The sequence below is a fragment of the Sinocyclocheilus rhinocerous genome, unplaced genomic scaffold (genome assembly GCF_001515625.1).
Source record: "Sinocyclocheilus rhinocerous isolate Xijiao unplaced genomic scaffold, SAMN03320098_v1.1 scaffold1733, whole genome shotgun sequence".
Lineage (NCBI taxonomy): Eukaryota > Metazoa > Chordata > Actinopteri > Cypriniformes > Cyprinidae > Sinocyclocheilus > Sinocyclocheilus rhinocerous.
Window position 1 is genome coordinate 403,777 of NW_015640388.1, and position 10,757 is coordinate 414,533.

Here is a 10,757-nt window from a genome sequence, read left to right on the forward strand (position 1 = left end):
AGGGAAATTAGAATTTTTAAGTTTTATGAAATATTTTCTTTTTTCTTTTCTTTTCTTTATTGCATTTTTTTTAATTGCTCTGGAAAACCTATACTTGGCTGTTTAATGGCCATTGTGACAACATGCCCCAATGGGCCAAAATTGTCAATGCATTTCTAAGGGAGAGCAGCATGCTCACTCATCATCTAGAAATAATACTAATCCAGACATGTGTACGTAACAGTAATTCAGTAATATATCTCACAGATAAGACTATGATCTGTTTAGTCTAATCTCCTTTCACACTTCAGTCAACAGGACGCTTGACTCTCTCAGGCGCGGCCTGCCCTTCAACACCCGCCAACACTCAACCACATACTGCAGTTTGCATTCAAATCTGAAAGTTTGCATGTTCAGCTGTCAATGCAAATATCATAGCAGTGCTCTGGTTCTGCATTTTTATTTCTGTGTGCTAGGGAATGTACCACAATAGCTTTGAATGATGATATATGTGGTGACGATGACAGTGGTGTCCGCACACTCTAAAGGTAACAGTTTGAGATAAACCTCATCGTCATCTGAATAGCATGGTTCATTCAGACGTTCGCCAGAATAGTTTAAATGTAGTCATTTTGGGTCCTACAAAAGATAAACAAGATCGAGCTGTAGAATAGGTCGAGCGCAACTAAAGGGGTTTTGTGGGTATGCCGCAAAGCTAATGTGTGGTCCAAAGGCCACAAATAAAGTGCAAAGTGCGCAAAACGTTTTCGGGCTTAACCCTTCATCATTTTGATTTTTGAAAATAAAGATGTAACAATGAATGTTCTATTTAATTTAACAGTTCAAAAAAAAAAATATATATATATAAATGTGTTTGCCTGATGCTCAAGAACCAATCAGTTTTTGTAACACGTGTTACGCAAGCACGCCTGAGCTTCCACAAAAGCCAGTGAGGTTTGTTTTCGTGCATCATGAGCTTGTTTGAATTTGGGTACATAAACATTTTAAGCATATCTAACATTTTAAGCATTATATATAGCAAATATCATAGCAGTGCTCTGGTTCTGCATTTTTATTTCTGTGTGCTAGGGAATGTACCACAATAGCTTTGAATGATGATATATGTGGTGACGATGACAGTGGTGTCCGCACACTCTAAAGGTAACAGTTTGAGATAAACCTCATCGTCATCTGAATAGCATGGTTCATTCAGACGTTCGCCAGAATAGTTTAAATGTAGTCATTTTGGGTCCTACAAAAGATAAACAAGATCGAGCTGTAGAATAGGTCGAGCGCAACTAAAGGGGTTTTGTGGGTATGACAGAATCATACATTTGGCGTGAATTTAATGAGGGTCTCCTGTTTGTCTACAGAAATGGCGTTTTGCTAGAATGAAAATAGACTTGTGTTATACCACAATACAAAATTTTCAAGAAAGCAAAGTCTCGCCACAAAATATACCCCAAATTCTCATACTGTAAATTCAGGGAATTCAGTTAAATCAGCATAGTTTCTATTTTGGCTGTTTTGGCAGTGACTGGCATGCATTGTTGCCAAAAAAAATAACATCATAAGTCATCATAATTGGAATGAGCCTTGTGGTTAGAAATATTGTCAGGGGAAAACACTGGCGGACTGATATTCCTTGCATTTAGATAGTGGAAGCCCTGTTACTTAAGGCTCTTATCGATCTCTTCATCATAGTGACTCATAAATATTCAAACTTGAGTTCATGATATGGAGTTATTTCAAAGTATTTGACAGGCAGGCAACTTTTTGTAGTGAACACAACTAGCATCCAAGTGAAAATTATAACTTTTCAAGTGATCAAGTTCAAGGTCATATGTGACCCTGGACCACAAAATCAGTCATAAGGGTCAATTTTTTGAAATTGAGATTTATACATCATCTGAAAGCTGACTAGATAAGCTTTCCATTGATGTATGGCTTGTTATATTTTATGTTTGTTATATTTGATGTATGGTTTCTTATTAGCAATATTTGGCCGAGATACAACTATTTGAATATCTGGAATCTGACGGTGCAAAAAAATCAAAATACTGAGAAAATCGCCTTTAAAGTTGTCCAAATGAAGTTCTTGGTAAGGCATATTACTAATCAAAAATTAAGTTTTGATGTATTTACGGTAGGAAATTTACAAAATATCTTCATGGAACATGATATTTATTTAATATCCTAATGATTTTTGGTATAAAAGAAAAATCGATAATTTTGATCCATATGCTTTTTTTGGCTATTGCTAAAAATATACCCCAGCGACTTAAGACTGGTTTTGTGGTCCAAGGTCACATATGAATGTAAGAACAATACCATGCATTTCATTGTTTCTGCCTGTATTACTCTCATTATTCTCTATTGTTCTCATTCAAGTCACTTACATATAAATAGTGCCTGCTAAACTAATAAATGAATACATTTATATGGCTCATTAAAAGGTTCATTTAAGACTTAATCTTACCTTAATATATATTTATACATTGAAGATAAAATAGGTGTAGAAATAGTTTTCACGGCTAGTAAATTTTACAATTAATTATATGAAATTTAGAAGTAGAAAGGCTGAATTAGTATTTTATTGAAAAACATACCTCAATAATCTTTGTTTTATTTATAACTTAATTTTTCACTTTATAACTAAATATATATATATAGAGAGAGAGAGAGAGAGAGAGAGACAAATGGACAAAGGCACTGTAAAAAGGTTTTAATGTGACTTTTTAAAAAAAAGATTAAATCTCTTAATTTTAATAAAAATCTAACCCTGGGACATAAATATGCCCATACTGCAAGATACACCTGCAGAGTACTTCTATATCTCTTCAACAAATGAAAACAAATCATCAATTCATAAACAAGCTGATCAAGAGGTGAAAAGCAGGAGCAGTAAGTGTAAACAGTTTAGACCAAAATATGCAACTAAGTCTCTCTGTATGCGTATAAAATCAGCACTGATGACTATAAGTGAAATCCCTGACTTGAAACACTATGTCGACTCGCTTCAGAGGTTGTCTACAACTGATTAACTTGTGCTGCAAGCACTTTGTAAACTGTTTTGCACACCATGCATGAAAAACAGAGGCAGAAAGAACACCACCAGAAGATCAAGCGCTGAGATAAATCAGACGATTGTGCCTTGTTTTGCCGTGACTGGTTCTGCATCCCCCGGTGTGCAGGTTCCAGGGCACATTGAAAAGGTAATCTCATTTGTACTGTGTGACAGCTTATTTGCAACTTTGCTTACTGGCAATTTCCTAATGGGCCCCATGAGTAGTGTCTGGCTCTCTCTCCTCCTTCTTTCCTTCTCTCTCACTTGCTCTCTCACAAATTTGATCAAAAAGACACTCTAAAACAAATCTGAAAACAATTACTGTTGCCCCAGCATGAAATCCCTGTGTTTTCCAGCTGTCAGTCAACTGGCAATTAATGCCTTTGCCTATGAATAAATCCAACACTTTAAGTACACAGAATTATCTACAAGTATGAGAAGGGACGAGTTCCAGATAAGCAATGTTTTGCTTTTTTGAGCCATATTACTACATGCAACAAGCTGAAAATGAGACGTCTGCACTCCAAAAAGAGGACTACAGCGATACGGCGAGAGAGCAGATGTGCTGAAAGACAAAAGGGAAAAAAACACAAATACAATAACAGTTTCTGTACTTCTTAAGAATACAAGCGACAATCTATCTTTTATATCACCTCTCGACATGAGGCTAACGCTCCCAGCGTCGGATATCCTGTTGTATACACAAAACGTTAGGGCCGACGTGTTCTTCTTCCCACAACACTTCCTTTGTTGCACGAGATAAACCTCAAGCAGCTGTGGAGGAAAGAGAGAACATGTTTTAGAATGTCAATGTGACAGTGACCTGCTTCGCAGCAGGCTGACCGTGACAGAAACAGAATAAACCTACTTTACCTTTTAAAGCTCACAAACTCAAAGCCGCACACAAGATTTCAGTCCTCGAGGAAAAAGAAAATTCTTAGAGTGGATTCGTAGGCCTCTCATACATCTTTAATGCTGTCAAATAGCAAAGATGGTTTCAGGAAATGTCAAGAATGACAAAGGCCACCGTGTTGTATTTTCTCTTTAATAATGTAAAAATCCCACAGCTACGACCAAGCTTCTGCACTAAACCGGTTAATGTGCAGGTGCTCATTCAACTAAATCCAGTGTTGTTCTTAAATTATTTACCATAATATGTCCCGTACGAAAGCATGTTACCACAAGACGATGTGCATATTTATTTTCAGCAAGCTGCTGTTAAGTTGGATTGAGGGGTTGGATCACACAACTTCAAAACAAACAAAAAAACATCCTTTCAATTCAAATAGAGATGCTAATTCGAACACAACAGGCCTATCGTTTGCCAGACATTAGCATCAAAATGCAAGTGTGAGAAAAGGTAGAAGGCCCACAAACAAAGCACAAAACCCTTGCATGAAGGGTGAAAACCCTCTTTCCTCAAGCAACTAATCAAACAACTGCACATGTAGATCTAAACCCAAGATTACACAAGATAATGAATTCTAATTTGAGTGTTTAAGCATGTAAATATTCATCAGGATAGCAGAAGCAGATACAAGCCTGCGGCCGTGGCTTTTGATTCTAAGCACAGAACAGACGAACTGGTGTTTGCTTTGGAGACACTAAGAGAGTTATATTTTTTTAAGCATGGCAAAGAAAGTTGCATTTACCGTGCAAAGTCAGGACCTTTTTCAAATCAATTTCTGGGCATGAAAGTTGCAGAATGCTGTTATTTGTTTGCCTCATTCTGACAGAAGGCAAATTAGAATAACAGATAAACTGCATAAAGTTCTCTGGCAATAAAACAGATCAAATGTCTAAATATGACTTTCAAGACTTTAAAATACAGGCACAATCAAGTCTATTTCAGTAATTTATTGCATTTTCAGTTTATTAGGCTTATGAGTTGTCTAAGATAAAGTAGTTCATAATATAAGAAAAACACAATTTCACTTTATATATATTATATATAGTTTACTTATATATACAGTAAGAGTATTTACTTGTCTCATTAGTGTTTAGTGCAGTTGTCGTTGCTAGGAAACGCTTGTTTTGTTTACTGTGTGGAGGCGTGCTGATATCGCGTTTGGTCTCGTTCTGTATCGCGTATCTTGTCAGTGTCTGCGCTTGTTTGGCCATTTGTTGTGGAGAAAATTAGGAAAGTGTGTCCAGCTGAATTAATTTAGTATTCTGTTAGACGGGTATAAAAAAGCTTAGTTTACCGCCTCCTCTTTCCTACTACTTGTTTTACTTCTGTTTCCGTTTTTATAACCATTTCTTACTATGTGTCAGTAAGTTGTTGTTTTTTAGCATGTGTGTTTGGCAGTGTTATTTTTTAGGATTACTGATAAACTACTGTCATTTGATTTGTATTATTTGTATTTGTTATTTATTTAAATTTTAGTTAAACTATGTCTGAATTTATTATGTCTGTATAGGTCTTTTATTAAGTTTTTAGTTGTATTTAATTTGAATTATTTTAATACTTCAACAAACTAAATGAAATTAAATAATATATATATTGAATTTATAAATGTGTGTGTATGTATGTGTGTATATACATACATACATACATACATACATATGTATGTGTGTGCGGTTGTACATACATATATGTAGTTTTTTTTTTGGTGTTTGGCTTAGTGTTATGTTAGAATCATTATTATACTCTTATACATTTTGTTCTTTAATATTTTGAATTGTTTTTAGCTTTATTTTTTGTTTTTCATTTAAATGTTAAGTTTTGAAATTGTGTTGTATGCATTTGTCACTTTTATTTAATCTCTTTATTTTTAAAATATGTATAGGTAGTATTTATAAAGTTTTAGCTTTTAGTTTTGGATCTGTTTTAGTTGTTTTAATACTACAATTGAGTGCTTCTGTTGTCCTCATTTGTTATTTATTCTGGAAAATGATCCAATATTACATATCTGTGAGCGGCAAAAGTATGGGAATCTCTAGGATTAGCTGTTAATTTGAAGGTAACATTAGAGTGCATCTGTTCAGAGGTGTTTTAATCAGTGAGATGACTATCAGGTGTCAGTGCGTGCCCTGTTTTATCTAAAGAACAGGGATCTATCAAAGTTTGGTCATGTTTGTGGAAGTGTATCATGGCACAAACAAATGAGATCTCTGAGGACCTCAGAAAAAGAGTTGATGTTGTTCATCAGGCTAGAAAAGGTTTCAAAGCCATCTCTAAAGAGTCTGCACTCCACCAATCCACAGTCAGACAGATTGTGTACAAATGTAGGGAAATTCAAGACCACTATTACCCTCCCCAGGAGTGGTGCACTAACAAAGAACACTCTAAAAGCAAGACGTGTAAAAGTCCACTAGGTTTCAAAGGACTGCAGGCTAACTTCTAAGCAACTAAAGGCCTTTCTCACATTGGCTAATGTTAATGTTTATGAGCCCATCATCAGGAGAACACTGAACAACAATGGTGTCCATGGCAGAGTCGCAAGAAGAAAGCCACTGATCTCCAAATAGAACATTGCTGCCCATCTGCAGTTTGCTAAAGATCATGTGGACAAGCCAGAGGAATACTGGAGAAATGTTTTGTGGATGGATGAGACCAAAATAGAACTTTAGGGTGTGTTACGTTTGAAGAAAGAAAACACTGCATTCCAGCATAAGAACTTTATCCCATCTGTGAAACATGGTGGTGTTCGTATCATGGTTTGGGCCTGTTTTGCTGCATCTGGTCCAGGACGGCTTGCCATCATTGATGGAACAATGAATTCTGAATTATACCAGCAAATTCTGAATGAAAATGTCAAGGCATCTGTCCGAGAAGTGAATCTCAAGAGAAAGTGGGTCATGCAGCAAAGACAACGACCCCAAGCACACAAGTCGTTCTACCAAAGAATGGTTAAAGAAGAACAAAGTTAATGTTTTGGAATGACTGAGTCAAATTCCGGACCTTAATGCAATTGAAATTTTGTGGAAGGAGCTGAAGCAAGCAGTTCATAGGAGGAAACCCACCAACATCACAGAGTTGAAGCGGTTCTGTTCTGAGGAAGGGGCTAAAATTCCTACAAGCTGCTTTGCAGGACTGATCAGCAGTTACAAGAAACGTTACCTGCAGTTATTGCTGCAAAAGGTATTTTTTTCATAGATTGCACACATTTAAGCAATTAAGATCACAATTACAACAACTTAGGACAGTAAAGAGACCTTTCTAAAAAAAAAACACACAGCAGAAGAAAGATGCCCAGGGTCCCTGATCACCTACGTACCACACAGCATGCCATAGTCCTTCTGCAGGGAGGCATGAGGACTGCAGATGTTGCCAGAGCAATGCCCATAATGTAAGATGCCTAAGACCGTGCTACAGTGAGACAGAAAAGACAGCTGACCTCGCATGTTTTTCCCCAGACGTGTCCAAGAACTTGTAAGTGCCTTGGTGGAAGCGCGGAGTAACGTCTCGCAGCCAGAACTGGCTAAGCTGGTGCAGTCCATGAGGATGAGATGCACTGTAGTACTTAAATCAGATACTGACTACAACCTTTAATACTAAAAAAAAAAAAACTGACATGCTGCAAAGGGATGGCTCCCTTAAAAGGCGTGTATAAAAAGAAAAAGAAAGTACTAGAACTGAAAAGAATTGAAAATAATGTATGAAGTCTGCTTGGAAAACTAGTGTAACTGTAGGTTTGGCTCTGTTCGTGTGGCCTATAAAAGAGTTGGAAGGAGAAAATGGCCAAAAAAAAAAAGTTTGAGAAAACCCTGAATAACTGCATTTGACATGCTTGTTGCAAGGAAACGCTGAATGTGGTTTCACTGCATGTAAAAAGAGGCAGCAAATGTAGCAGGTAGAGTGAGACACTGAGCTGATGAGACTGTGTGTCTGGCAGTTTGTCTCTCCTTACCTTCTTTCAGCACATTACTCCATTTATATTATACTCACCTGAGTGATTTTACCACGCAAATCTGTGAAGAGTTGGTCCTGGATATTGCGAGGAAAACAAGACGGCACGTAAACCAAGTGAAGCCTTTAAATTTTGTAAGATAGAGACTGTGGTTGGAGCAAATGGCCTTCTGGTGATGAGATAAGGTCATTTGTTTCACTGTCGGATTCAATTTTCTCAACAACAAAAAAATCATTGATGGGGTTCAACAAGCAGGATTTGTGTTGAGAAGTTTCTGAGCATTTCTAGTCGTAATCTTACTACAAAAAAATATAATAATAATAATAATGTAACAACTTTAGTCAATTCTATTACAAAAAATGCACTACACAATGTTTCAAATGTATCCTGGTGAGGTTGCACCGCAATCTTCTGTCACAAGTTCACCTACCCATTCAGTCTTAACAGTTAATAGCAACAAACTTAGCTTACTGTCCTCAACGGAGTCTCGAACCCGAGGTTATTGCAGTTCTACATAGAGGGAGATTGACAGAAATAGAGGAGGAGATGGATGCTGGAAGAACTGTGTGGGAGATCGTAATGATAATTGATAGGACTGAATGATTAGGCTCCTCCCGAACCTATGTTTGAAACTTCATTTATTGATGTTCCTACCATCAGCTCCATACAAAAACTGCAACAACATCCATATTAACTTGTAAACAGGCTTGAATAAGTGCTAGGTTCAATAAACCAAAGTGAAAGGAAGAAAGAAATTCATATATCCGTTGGTTGGAACGACATGAGGGTGAGTAATATCAAAGTAAACTATAACTTTAAAGGGTTAGTTCACCCAAAAATGAAAATTCTGTAATTAATTACTCACCCTCATGTCGTTTCAAACCCATAACCCGTCAAATCACAACAATGTAGGAAACATGATCCGGCGTGACGCAGCTGACACAGAACAGCATACGTTGTTTATGTCCAGCGGATACTCTTCAAAATGGCGCTACAGGGTGATGCGGAGGAGACGAATTGTTGAATAAAGTCGTTATTTCTTTTTTCTTTTGCGCACAAAAATTATTATCGTAGCTTCGTATAATTACGGATGAATCCCTGATGTCACATGGATTATTTTACAGATCTCCTTGCATCGTTTCTGGACTTGGGAACATTTCAGTTGCATTACTATCTATGGAAGGTCAGACAGCTCTCAGATTCCATCAAAAATATCTTAATTTGTGTTCCGAAGATTAACAAAGGTCTTACGGGTTTGAAATGACATGAGGGTGAGTAATTAATGACATAATTTTCATTATTGGGTTAACTAACCCTTTAAAGACTAATATTAGTTCCTTCTTAAAAGAAAAATTCTGTCATAATTTTCTCACCCTCACGTCATTGCAAAAAAGACTTCCCTTTTCTCACCCTCACGTCATTGCAAAAAAGACCTTCTAAACACAGTTGATGATATTTTTAACAAAGCCTGAGAGATTTCTGTCCCTCTATTGAAAGTACAAGCATCCAAGACTTTGAAGCCTCAAAAATGCCAAACCTTCTGTCTGAGACCGGAGACGCAGAGGGAGGAGCTCCACCCACTTGCCCTGTGTGATGTGAAGTGAACACCCAGGCATGTGGGAGTGTTTATGACAGCACTAATTAGTGTCTCTAGACTTGCAGTGTGCACACACAACATCTACACATAAGGAGTTAAAATATTTAAAAGATGGTGTTTATAATGAGACTCGGAATTGAGAGAACCACAGAAGTCACTCAGCTATGCCTGGGCAAAAAGAGGGATACAAGCAAACAACTTTATCAGGACAGGAGCAGATCAAATTGACTGCTGTTGTCTTTGTTCACCATCTCTCTCATTACAACTGTGCTGAAGAAAATAGTTTTCTGCACACTGCATGGCATAAATCACCAATGACTTTTAATATAGCACAATTGTGACTCTCCATTTTTCCAGTGACCTTTGTTCTGGAAGTACTTTTCCCATTCATTTTCCCCATTTCCATAAGGCATTCAAGACTTGATTTTAATTATAACATTACAATATGCAATTCAAAGCAAATAAAAAGTGCTTGAAAACTGGAAAAAGCAGACAATGAATCACTGCAAATGACGTAAATCAGAAATGATGATACAATATAAATCTATTGGCTATAAATAATTGCTTATAATTATGAAATACCACATCTGAAGTAGGTATTAGTGTTACAAAATACAAAAATCTGATCTATGAGAATGTAGGAATAATAACAATTTGTTTTATGGGGGTTATTGGAGCTTAATTGCCGCAATTATAGCGGCAAGTATTCGGATTGGTGGAGCTGTGGGATTGTGGGAAATGTAGTATTTTACAGTGAAATTATTCCAATAAATACACATTTAAAAGCATATAATACCACTTAACAGCCTCAAAGATCATGTTAGGTCTGTCTCGAAATGTTTATATGTTATCAATAAAAGTCTATTTCTATAGGGATAAAAGGAGTAGGACTTTTTTTTTTTTTTGCTCTAGTAAGCAACAAAGGAATTTAGAACTCTCTGAAAATCTATTGCAAGTATCTGTGGCAATTTCCTCAAAAAGAAAACCTATTCATGTCATTTGTCTTTTAAATACTAACTTCAAAGGCTCACTGACTGACATATTTTTTTATGCCCAACATACAGACTCCAGAACACCCACATACACACCATGTTCATTCTACATTAGGGCTGCACGATAAATCGCATGCGATATTTAACGCGCATCTTGTCAGAAAGCCGGTTCTGTAATCAAAAATCGGTTCTGTAAATCTCCATCACGTGCGTGCTTTCACATTGAGCAGCATTAACAGAGCCGTTGTTCACTGACGAGCTGCGCAAAA

General features: G+C 36.7%; 1 long non-coding RNA gene across 1 annotated transcript in view; it reads right to left on the reverse strand.

Annotated features, from left to right (window-relative positions):
• Positions 1-2,694: 2,694 nt before the first annotated feature.
• The window catches only part of LOC107752636 (uncharacterized), a 41,450-nt gene continuing 33,387 nt past the window's right edge, over positions 2,695-10,757 (reverse strand). The window contains exons 3-4 of the long non-coding RNA XR_001641373.1: positions 3,700-3,820; positions 2,695-3,611 (exon numbers count right to left, since the gene is read on the reverse strand). This is a non-coding gene — a long non-coding RNA (uncharacterized LOC107752636). The remainder of the gene's footprint in view (positions 3,612-3,699; positions 3,821-10,757) is intronic.